This window comes from Pocillopora verrucosa, chromosome 7, assembly GCF_036669915.1.
Source record: "Pocillopora verrucosa isolate sample1 chromosome 7, ASM3666991v2, whole genome shotgun sequence".
NCBI lineage: Eukaryota > Metazoa > Cnidaria > Anthozoa > Scleractinia > Pocilloporidae > Pocillopora > Pocillopora verrucosa.
In genome coordinates, this window is record NC_089318.1 from 13,586,424 (window position 1) to 13,598,857 (window position 12,434).

The following is a 12,434-nucleotide window of genomic DNA, read 5'->3' on the forward strand; positions in this document are numbered from 1 at the left end:
AGAAGATGAAACTTGAGTGCAAGTAACAAACTGTTAATACTTTAAATGGCCTCTGCTTCTTATCTCTTCCCTTTTAAGCTATTGTGAAATTTTGATGGTGACAATGGTGGTCATAGTGTTACTGTTGGCTGCTGTATTGTTTTAATGCTCTGAGGGCGTCTAAATCTTTCAAAAGGTGTTGGTAAGGAATGGTGGACCAAAAAAAGTTAAATTTAATTTTGGTTATTTCTCATAATTTCATGACCATTCCTTTTCTTGTTATTACCTCATTGAATTGGAAAGTTCAAGCAGTGGCAGAGAACCTTTATAGCAGAATCTAGTTGTCCTGTACACATGCTACCTAAATGGACCCTCTGATGTTGCCTCTTGCCACAAAACTAGTCATCTGACAAAGCCCACCCATTGCCAATTTTTGATGAAAGCTGTTGTAGTACTTTGATGCAAGCTTGTGGCACAAACAGTGCAGTGAGGTGAGAGTGAATTTATTTTCTTCCGATGACTAGCCATGCCACTAAAGTGACCAGTTATCAGTGTTGCACTATTAGAAACCAGAGAGCTACAGTCTTTCACCTTTAGACAGAGCGTGTTTTCTTTGAGTTGTGAGGAGGGTTAAGGTGGTTTTTGCATTGGCTTTGTGTAGTTTTTCAGAACATTTCAATCCGCAATGAACGTGTTTCAATGTTCTCTGTTTTGTTTCCAGAAAAGATACATCTGTGACCTCAGCAGTTAGGAGACCAAAGCAATTTGCTCTCTATACCTTCCCCAACAAGTTGTCATCAAAAGAGCTACTAATTACCAAAAATACTACCCCAATGGAACTCTGTGCTGAGTACTGGAAATTCTTCATCTCATGAAAACCAAAACATGTTTGAAGATTAGCTAATGATGAGAAATTTGGATTTCAGACTTTCTCTTTGACAAGCCAGTATGCTGCGCTATATGCCTTAAACACGAGGTCATTTCTCTGGAGTTTCTTCTCCTGCACTTTTTTTTTTGAAATGTAGAGTTCACAATTTTTGTTAAAAATATAGAGACTTGTCCCTGTATTTCAGACTCAATGGGATCTTTGTGTTTGCTGGATCATCTCGTAAACTGTTCACAGGGTGTGGCGTGAAAATTTTGTTTTGCTTGCATAAGAAGAAGCAAAACATTCCTTCTCCTTTTTGCAAGTGTTTAGGCTCTTCTGGAACAACCAGTTGTGCACAAATCTGTCCTGTCCAGACCTAAGCTGAGATTGTGAGTTGATAGGTGCTAGAAATGGTATCTAGCGTACTTGTAGAAGTTGTATATGATAATGTCTGTTGAAAGGGGAAATAGTATTTCAACTTCTTTCATAGTCAGAGGTGTGTCTGAAGGTGATTTCTCTAGGTTTTGCATCACCTCTTTTGTTTGTAATATTGTCATACTTCCCTCCCTTGGTTATTGAGGAAACTATCAGTTCATTGGCAATCTAACTTTGAATCATCTTCACTTGCTTTGCACTGACATAACCTATTCTCTGAAAGTTTCCTCAGCTCAACATGCCTTACCTCTCACCCCTCTATTTTCTCTTTAGTTAGTTCTTGCTGATACTTCTGGAATAGCTGCTCTGTGTGCTAAGAGACTACATTTGCCCATTTTCTGAAGTTTGGGAGACCATTCAGGGGTGAAGTATAAGCATATGCCCCAAGTTGCTATCAACTTCAAAGAACTGTTTATCTGTAATATTAGGTTGAGTAAACAAAGAAACATTGTCTGTAAAGCAACCTCGCTGCATGAACTACCATGAACTAACTTCTGTGGCCTCTGATCACTTTTCATCTCCTCTTGGTACTTGCTTTTATGTTGCACTACATCTGCACTAAGAAGATCTTGAAGTCTGTAACCCTCTTCAGTATATTTGCAAAGAGGGATGTCTAGGGCTTGGAAAAGCTTAACAACAGCAACTGCACCAATATTGAAATGTATCACTTCCAATGTTAATTTCTTTTGAATTTCTCAGCCACACCATCCCATTCAAAGATCTGTTTTGATCCTGTGTTTCTTGCCATGTAAGTAAGCACTTCTGCAGTAACTCATCCTCAATTGGTCTTAGATTCAGCTTTAGCATGGCGATAAACAATGCTGATATTCTAGAAAAGTCATTTCCATGTGGTTTTGAATCTTACATTGTTTACGTCCTTGGCTTAGCTTCCACATGGTGACGACGACCATTGTGTAATAAGTAGCCTGTCTTTGCCATTTGTCGCCAGGTTGCTGTGGAAAGATTTCTCAGTTCCAGGTGGAGGCATATTCATAACTGAGTGGAAGTGGCCTAAAATAAGACATTAAGGCTGTATTTAGAGGAAAAATGAAAACATGTAAAAATCTAAATAACTATATCTTAAGAAGTACATCAAAAGTATTAAAATACATTAAGTGATAATCTAATCTACAATATCTACTCTAATTTAGCTATGTGTCATATAAAACACTACACCACAATGAGAAGACTGTATCTCACAACTCAACCATTTTTTTAAAGTCACTTTTAATGGCATGCAATACAAGAAAACAAGGTAAAATATAAAAAAAATTAATAAAAATAATCAAAATATCAATGTGCAGTCGCGATAGTTAATTTTGGTTTTAAATGAAAGTAAATATTAGCATAGTCAAATGTTTAAAGAAAGTGAGCTCCACAGTTTAGCATCACTTTAGTGAAAAGTTTTTTTTTGAGGTATTTGGTCATTTTACCACTTTCCCCTGATTCCCAGGCAGAGGCGACAAACGACAGGTTTAACAGACCCTTTTCCACAATGGTATCATGATGTCCTGTGTCAATGTCAAAGTTATCTTAGTATCCAGAGTAACTATTAGCTTTACTCCACCTTTTCATTGGACGTTTGATGGATATCAGTGGCATATCCTGTTTGAGAGAAGAGTACCCCTTATACTTGATCCTTGCTTCTTCCACTGCCTGCGTGCTATTGGGGTTATAACAGTGAGACAAATGGCTGCTGTTTAACCTTGCTAGGAATGGTCTTAGTTGGTATAGTGTATCTGTCTGAGCAGGGTCGCAAGCTGGCATCTAAGAGTTATCATTCAGATGTAAATATTACATTTTAGGCAACACCTTTCCAATTTCAGGGATGACAAATAGTGGATACCCCTGGCAATTGTCGAAAGAGTTCCCTTTTATTGAACCAAAAATGTTTATATAGTCTTACTTGACCAGACAACAAAAGAAACAATTGTGTAAAAACCAGCCATTGCACAACCTGTGGTACGACCTTACCCATCAATACAATCAAAGTCAATGTAATCACGTTTCCTGAAATTCACCCAAAAAAAGCTGTTTCTGAGCTTTGTATGTGTAAACAATTAGTGCCATTGTTCAATCATGAGGAAAGTGTGAGATGAAAGTAGAAAAACCATCCTTTGATGTCATTCCGTAATGGACTGAATTTTAGGGTAAAAACCATTTGAGAGAGTTATTTGGTTGTCACTTGTTTGGTCTGGAACGACATCAATTGCTGAGAAACTTCTGATTTCTGGCTACGGATGTTAATGGATGTAGGCAAGGCTCTCAAAAGATTTGGCTGCATTTGTGGAGTTAAGAGGTCGAATGATGAGAGTTGTAGATCACGAGACTGCTCACTTTGGTGTCCTGAAATGGCCAAAGTGGCCTATTGAAATCCTGGCGTTGAAGCTGAGAGTGATGGCAGTAGCTCCCACACAATGATTGGTGTAAACTTTGGATAAACCAGCCTCTTCACTGACAATTTTTTCATTTTAGTGGACTTATATGTAATAATAATAATAATAAAGTAAACAACTTTATTTAACAAGGGCTACACAAAGCAGTAAATATATGAAGAACCCCTGGCCCTATAAATAGTACAAATTAAAAAACTAATGACATTACATAGAAGCATTCAAGACTTACTGTGTAAGGAGTTATTAATATACAATTATGATATAAAAGTTAAAATTTAAACTATCTGATATATTAAAAACATGGCAAAGATAAGGTCCGTTAAATAAAATATAAAATTTAAAAATACATGACAAAAATTATTCAGTAAATGTTCTAACATGGATTTCTTGAAGCCTATAAGATTCTGTTTCTTTCTCATCTCGTTGGGGATCTTATTCCAGAGGCGGATAGTTGATACTGTGAAGGACCCCCTCCACCCTCTCAGACTCCCATTTGAATTGGGGGTAGACAAGGTTTAATTGTCCATGTTTAATCGCTCATTCATTAACATCTGCATTTCTTATTAACATCTGAGTCATATGGATGGGCAATCGCCAGCAGTCTGTTAAATACCAAAATTGACTCGTATATTCTTGCTTCAACATAAAAAGGGACTCAACCTAATTGTTTAAAAAGTTCAACACTCGTTGCTTTCGTATCAGCACCCAGCTGTGTGTTTCTGTAGCCTGAAAACTTTTAGAATATTTTCTGCAGAGTAGGATGTCCACACGGTTGAGGCATACAGCTTTGTCTGCTTGACCTTTGAATTATAATAAAGTTTCCTTTGATCAAGAAGCAGCAAGCATCTTATTTTCCGCAGTACAGCCATTCTCTGTGCGAACTGCACTGACTTTCAATCGTGGGAGGGTGGAATAGAAATTCAAGAAGCATGGATGCCCACGATCAAAAAACAAGACAACAGGAGAGTCGTGCGACAGCAGACTGCCGAGGGTGCAAGTCACTGAATGAAACAGCAAGGATAGAAATGCACCAATCAGAGTGTTGAAAAACAATTAATCACAGCAGAGCATCATGCTTTATAAGATCACGCATGACCAGTCGATCTCATCACCTGAAGAAGACTAGCAGTATGCAGTCGAAATGTTGCGATCAACATCACGTGTGACTACATGGTGAGACAAATGAAAAACTTAGCTTTATTGTTATTCACTACAATGAATAACCACAACCTTTTTTTGATATTTTTCTCGTTTCCTACTAGATTATTTAATCCATGTTCGGCACTTTTATTGTCATTTGATAGACACTTACTCAGGTTCCAGAGTTTCCAAGAATTGTTCCTGTTCTCAGCAATTTTAGTTTTTATGTACAATTGTTTTGTATTCCTGATAAGCTTGGTCACACTGTTTTTTACTCGCTTAAAAAAATTCCAGTCGCTCTCTGCTTAGTTTTCTGGCTTTCTTGAGAAGCTTGTCACGAGTCCCACACCCCCCCCCGCCCCATTTATCCCTTTCAGGATTTTGGCATTGAACCATTTTGGTTGGTTGGACTTTACGCCTCACTCTCTTTTGCTTAAAAGGGAGATGCTCATCAATAATTTTCATAGGCTGTGGCCTTGAGCTCAGCAATAGTCCTTTTGGCATCCACCAACTTAGTTTGCAGAGTCTTGATGGCCTCTGACTTTGTTGCACTAGATTGGCCAACTCCTCCGCATCTTTTTCTTGTTCCTCCAACTCGGCAGCAAGCTCTTGATTCTGTGGTTGTTGGTTTTGGAAGGACTGGCCCCCCTCTCTCGTGGTCTTTCACCAAAGTTTCGTACTTTTTTTAAGGCTCTTTGTAGCTTGGCTTATCTTCAGGCTGTTGATTGCTCTGGGGGCCTTCCTCTTCTTTTTTTTGAGGTGGCTGCTGGACAAGAACATTATATCGGTTATCACAAGAACAGACACCACACACTTGTTGATACAATGAAAAATCGAGTGGTCGCCGCTGCAGATAGTACATTTCAAAAGTCGCTGAGAGACATTGTTTCTTGTTTGTGAATAAATACGTAATGATTGTATTTCTCTTCACAAAGGCATCCCCCCTGATTGGATTAATAAGAAGACCAAAATTGTCAAGAATCGCACAACGTATTAACATCTTTGACTTACCAATATACCAAAAATTAGGATCGCATTGCATTATAGGGCGCTTCTTAACTGCACTTTTCGATGGAGAATGTTAAAACACTTTCGTTTAATGCACAGGGAATTTTCGTGTGCCTTAAGTTTAAGTTTAAGTGGCATTTTGAAAAATTTTAAGCATTTATAGTAAGTTTTACATCGATTTTTGAGTGCAAAAATGCACAAGTAAAGTTATTTCACTGCCTGTCGCTAACCTGTTGGTTACCTGTCGGTGGCCTGTCAGTTTAGTGTGGGCCAATTTTCGGCAGACTGTTGGCCGACAGTTGGTAGACTGTCAGTGGAGGGGAGCTATTCTTCACAATTACCGAGAACTCTGTTTGCCTCAATCTCCCCAATCGCTTACCAGTCGTTTTGTACCCATGGATCTTTTGCACCCAGACGATTTGTACCCAGGCTCAGACATTTCGTACCAACTTTTGATCAGTTCGTACCCAATCCTCTGGTCGATTTGTACCCAACAAATTATGAGACAAAATGTTTAAAACAAAATATAACACTTATTTCATTTATCCTAGTAATCGCAAAAAGCTAATTTCTAATCACAGAAACATTGAAAAGTTATCTTTTAGTTAATACTCTAAAAAAATCGTGACCTTGTTGACCCATCCTAATATATTTTGCCTACTACCATGCAGCGCCTACGACTAAACGTACTTTCTCTACTCAGTAAAAAAGCTAATTTCTAAATCATAGTAATGTTCAAAAGTTTATCTTACTCTTAAACAATCATGACATAGTTGCTCTAGCTGACCTATCCTAATATATTTGCCAATTATCACAGAGCACCTGTATGAATAACCGTACTTATTCTACTCAGTAATAAATAAAAATCCTAGTGGTAAGTTCAGTTCAGTTCAGTGCATCACTGGCCTGTTTATATTGGCACATCCTTTGAGCAGCTGCCTGAGTGACTTCTCCTTCTTGTTGACGGCCTCCCAAAGTTTGAAGAGCCGCCTCTGCACTTCACGATAGGTGGACCTCTGCATTCGCTCAAGCTAGCACTCAGAGACCAGATGAATTTGTAGGAACACTAGTCTTGCTTCTTTGTACAGTAGGGCCACAAACATGTACAGAGGTAGACCCCATCAACCAGCAGCTCTTCTGTTCAGGCTATGATGCCAGCCCTCAATATCATTGTTTGTTCTGATTGATTGCATAAATAAGCTCCAGCACTTGAGGGGCCAAACTGTGCTGCAAATCCAGTTTTCCTCGATGCAACTGACAAATTTCTGTAGAGGCTCCATCTTGGCTTCTGGTTTTAGGCTGTCGAAGGTTGCGTACTCTAAAGTTAGGTAAACTAGCACGTGAAGCAGAACAGGATTCACATTTCCAAGGGATGTCTTCACCAGATCCGACTGCGTCCCTGTAGGTTTCTCATGATACTCCACTGTTGCAGCCATTGCACAAAAGAGCTTCTCGACGCTTGTTGACAAATTTTTTACACGTGATACACTGATATGCCTTTTCCTTGAAAGATTGTCTAAGCAGTAAAAATGAACGAATGTTGAGAAAGTTTCCTAGGAGCTTTTTATAGCTGGACCCTTGCACCAAATAGATCGAAATTCTGGTCATTTCATTGATCAATGCTCATATTCTTTAGTCTCTTCGTTGCAACATTCTTATTTATTTAATACTGTAGAAAAAAAAGGACAAAATCACACCTACCTTGTGCGCGACACTACTTAGCTGTTACTGTCAAGAAACTCACAAGTATAAACAATAAAAAAGTAAATAACAGTTATCTTTTGCGGGTCACTCGCACAAGTATGAACCAAAGAACTTTATAGGTATATAAAAGATATCTTTATTTGCATTTTAATCGTTTTAAGAAGTTTCGCATGCAAAACCTTAAAAAAATGTTTTATAGGTGGACGCTCAGACCAAAACGATCGAAATTCTGACCATTTCGTCAGTTAATGCTAGTGTTGTTGTTACAATATTCTTATTTAATACTTTTGAAATGAAAGAGAAAAAATCACACCTATCTTGCGCACGATAATAATTACCTGTTATTGTCAAGAAACTCGCAATTATAAACAATAGAAAAGCAAATAACACTTACCTTGTGCGGGTAACTGACACTTTTATTGTTAATTTGGAGCTGTTACTTGTGACAGATCAGACACCACCTTGCCCACTTAGTTTTTGCTTGCAACTGCTGGAGATATTCTTTACTCCACCTTAAACAAAACTCTTGTGCTAAAGCAGGTAATTTAGTGTTAACAACTGGGTTGAAAACGTAAATTAGCCACCGTAAAGGGTAAAAAAGCTGACGTTTCGACCGTTAGCCCTTCGTCAGAGCGATTAGAGGAATTGTGGGTTGTGTGTGGTTTATATGTAGAAAGTGGAGCTACGCCATTGGTGGGAATTAGTGACGAGAAAACAGGAATAAATTAGTTGAATGAAAAGCGCTCGTTGATTCCGTGGGGATTAAGGGTGCCGATTTGAAATATAATTTTTGTTCTAGTGTTTTACGGCTTTCCGAACTGCCTAGATGTAAGGAAAGGCCGCAAACTGCCATATGCTGTTTAGAATGATAAGGAAGATTAAAGTGTCTAGCGACTGCTTGGATGCGTCCTTGTCATTTTTCCACATCGCGAAGGTGTTCTCGGAATCGGTCACCCAGTCGTCTTCCTGTTTCGCCGATGTATAACTTATTGCAATAAGTGCAAGTTATGCAGTAAATAACATTGGCGGAGGTACACGTAAAGTGATCAATGATCTTAATGGATCTTTTGGGTCCCGATATTTTCTCTACGTTATGAATGAAAGGACAAGTTTTGCATCGTGAGCGAGCGCATTTAAAAGTTCCAGATTGGTCATTGGTGGTTTGAAATGAACTCCTGACTAAAGTTGCCTATGTTTTTGTCACGTTTGAATGAAATAAGTGGGGGTTGCGAAAAGATAGTGCCAGTCTCTGAATCGTTTTGGAGTAATTTAAAATTTTTAAGAATGATAGATTTAACTGCGTGGTTGTGAGGGTGAAATGTAAGAGTAAATGGAATGCGGTCAGTGTTCTCCTTCTCGGCCGTTTGTAGTGCTGCCTGTCGATCGATTTGTTGGGCACGGTGGTAGCCCGCTTGAACGACAGAAACAGGATAGCCGCGTTTATCGAAAAACTGGCACATTGCCTCTGATTTTTCGGAAAAATCAGAGTCGTCACTACATAAACGACGAAGTCTGAGAAACTGTGAAAAAGGTATGGAGTTCTTGACGTGTGATGGATGTGAGGATGAATACAACAAGTAACTATGTGAATCTGTAGGTTTGTAGTAAACACTAGTACATAAGCCGTTGCCTTCAATTGAAATTTTGATGTCTAGAAAAGCCAAAGAAGTGTCGGAAATTTTTCCCAGGTATATTTAAGAGCCGGATGAAAGGAATTGACGGCGGTTATAAATTGAGTGAGCTCCTCTTTGGTAGAGGAGGTAGCGCCGATGCAATCGTCAATGTAGCGGCCGTAGAGTTGAGGTTTTGGGCCGTGGTATTGGCTAAAAAATTGATGTTCGATAAAACCTACAAAAAGATTGGCGTAGCTGGGTCCCATTTTAGTACCCATGGCCACGCCATTAGTTTGTTTGTAGTAGTTACCACCGAATGAAAAGCAATTGAGTGTGAGTACTAGTTCGGCCAGACGGAGTAGTGTTTCAGAGCTAGGTTCCTTAACAGTGCGTTGATCGAAAAAATGTTTGAGGGCCCGGAGACCTTCGTCATTGGGAATGACAGTGTAAAGAGATGTTATATCCATGGTGAAAATAAGTTTGTTTTGGTCGAGGAAACTAAAGTCACGAAAAATTTCAAGTGCGTGTTGGCTGTGTCCTTAATGTAAGACGGTAGAGTTTTGACGATAGGTGCCATAATTTTGTCTAAATAGCTGGAAATAAGTTCAGTGGGACAACTGCAGGCAGAAACGATGGGTCGACCTGGGTTGTTAGGTTTGTGGATTTTAGGTAAAAAGTAAATACACGAAGTTCTAGGAGTAGTAATGATGAGATTTTTAGCAGTGGCCGGCAATTCTTGTTTAGCTATGAGATCGTTAATCGTATTTTTGACAATGTTTTGGTTAATTAAAGTGAGATCTTTGTCGACTTTAGCATAAAAGGAGGTGTCAGAAAGTTGCCGCAAAGCTTCTTTTTGATAGAGGTCGGCCCGCCAAACAACAACTGCACCGCCTTTGTCGGCCGCCTTAATGACAATGTCTTTGCGTTTTTTTTTAGACTTTTTAGTGCCGACCACTCTTCCGAAGAAAGATTGGAAAATTTGGTGTTACGATTGAATTTAAGTTTGTTGATATCGTGGCGACATTTTTTGAGGGAAAAAATCTAAAGATGAGAACTGGCCCTCTGGGGGAGTCCATTTAGACTTTCGAATCTGGAGTGTTTCGAAAGTATCTTTGTTCGAGGTGTTAGAATCATCCTCTTTGTCATGAAAAAAGGCTTTCAACTGAACGCGGCGAAGGAATTTTTCAACGTCTTGCTTAACTGAAAATTCGTCGGTTTTTTGTGATATGGGAACAAAATTTAAGCCCTTGCTGAGAACTGATTTTTCTGAATCGGAGAGTAGTAAATTTTCTGGAATGGTACTACAGTTTTGAGGTTTTCAGGCCATGAGTCGTTAGTAACTTGAGGGCCGATAAGTTGGTCGAGTTTTTGGGCCTTAATTTGGTGCAAATGTTTAAAAAGTTTAGAATTGGCATCCTGAATTTTGGCACGAATGGATTGTACTAAAACAGCTGGACAGATTTTGGAAAGTTCAGAGCGGCAATGTAGAATTTGTTCGGTGAGTTTGTTACGTTTTTTGGCACATAGCTCTGATTGTGATTCTCATAATATTACGTGAAAAAGAATTTTGGGCGCACTGAATTTGGTGACGATATTGATTCGAATGAGAAAAAGAAGATGTGTGAAATTGGAGCGAAATATTGACCTGATTTGCCTCTCCTTGCTCACACCTTGGCTTTAAGAAGGTCTGCCTTGATCTTCTGATCATTAATTTCTTCTATAGTCCTTTTAAGTTTGGTTTTTGCGCGAATGAAATTGGTTCCTCTATTGCTGTGGATTTCTCTGGCAGGTCCTCTTTGACCAATGAATCATCTCAGTGCTTGAATGACAGAATTGGTTTTAAGGAGATCTCCTAGCTTTATAAGTACTGCTGTGATTTGATAAGTCAGCCATCTTTTGTTCTCCCATGGTATCTAGGAGATAACGACGTGTGACAAATTTGGAAACAAACTGTCTCACCATTGTATTTCCGCTGATAATCCAGTAGCCAATGGCACAAGTTTCGCTCACAGTGATCCCTTTTCCACTATGGAGTGTTCTTCCACGTTTGTGACATGGCTTGACTTTGGCAGGATGATCAGGTTCTTCAGAGCCTCAGACAGGTCTGCCTTCCGTATTTGTCCACCAACTCTCGTGATGCTGTCTCTGTCTAGAAATAGATCCAGTTTGTGAAGAGAACTTGTCTTCCTTAACACAGTTTTCTTTTCTTTGTCCAGCGCACAACTACCGTACTTGGCGATCACTTGGATGTTTTGGAGACTTTTTATTTCTGAAGGAAATACGTTTTCTTTGCAATTACTTTATTATCTCTACTTTGGCTTCCTTTAAGTTGACAGCACTGGGGTCCTGTGTTAGCAGAGGTGTCCTTGGTCGGTTGATGCTCGGATGTACCATCACTGAGCTCCTTCCCTTTAGATATGACTTCATTATATCGCTTATGTCTCAAGCAAAGCACCACAGCTATCTTCGCAATCAGCAGCAATACCTAGTAGAGTTTCTTCTACAATGCATTTCAAAGCAAATGAATAACAAAAAGCAAAGGTGAACGAAGCTAATTGATAGCAGTAGTCATTTTATACAGTAGCTTGAAAGTACATCAACAAAGAAATGAACAACTTGAACATGGGATCTTGATCATTCTCAATTGATCTCTTTAGTGTGAAAAGCTATGGTTGGAAATAAAATAGAATTAACAGCTACAATTCCTGTGATCTGATCTGAGAGAAAGAAAACACTACTACCTTTAAAATTTACACAGCATTAGAAAATAGTAAATAAAATGGTAGAGATCTACAGCTTTGAACACTTTAATGACAATAACTTTAATGACTGTTTTGGGCTAATGGTTTCCTTTAGGAAACACAGTTTAGGCTAAGAAAAGACTGAAGCAGAAAGATTCCCATTAGTGCTTTTGTGGTGGGCTTCCATTTCCCGAACATAATCGCAGAAGGCTCTTAAATTCAAAGTGGACCCTTAAACAATTACAGTACAATGAGCTCTGTGACTATGTGTATCAATGTACATTATCCGTAGAGGAGTTACCATAAATAAGGAGGTCTTGTTTAAAATAATGTTGGGAAATATGTTTTGTTAACCTTGAGGCTACAAGCTGACCACGTACTGTGGACAGCTCGTAGTCATCCTCTAGTCAAGCAGGTAAGGGTTCTGTTACAGTATTCATATATATATATATAGGACAACAGGGTGGCAGCTTCTTGTACGGAGAGGTGTCTGTTGGGTAGGCAGTCGCGGCAAATGTCGTACATCCTATTTCCTAATTCTATACAACTG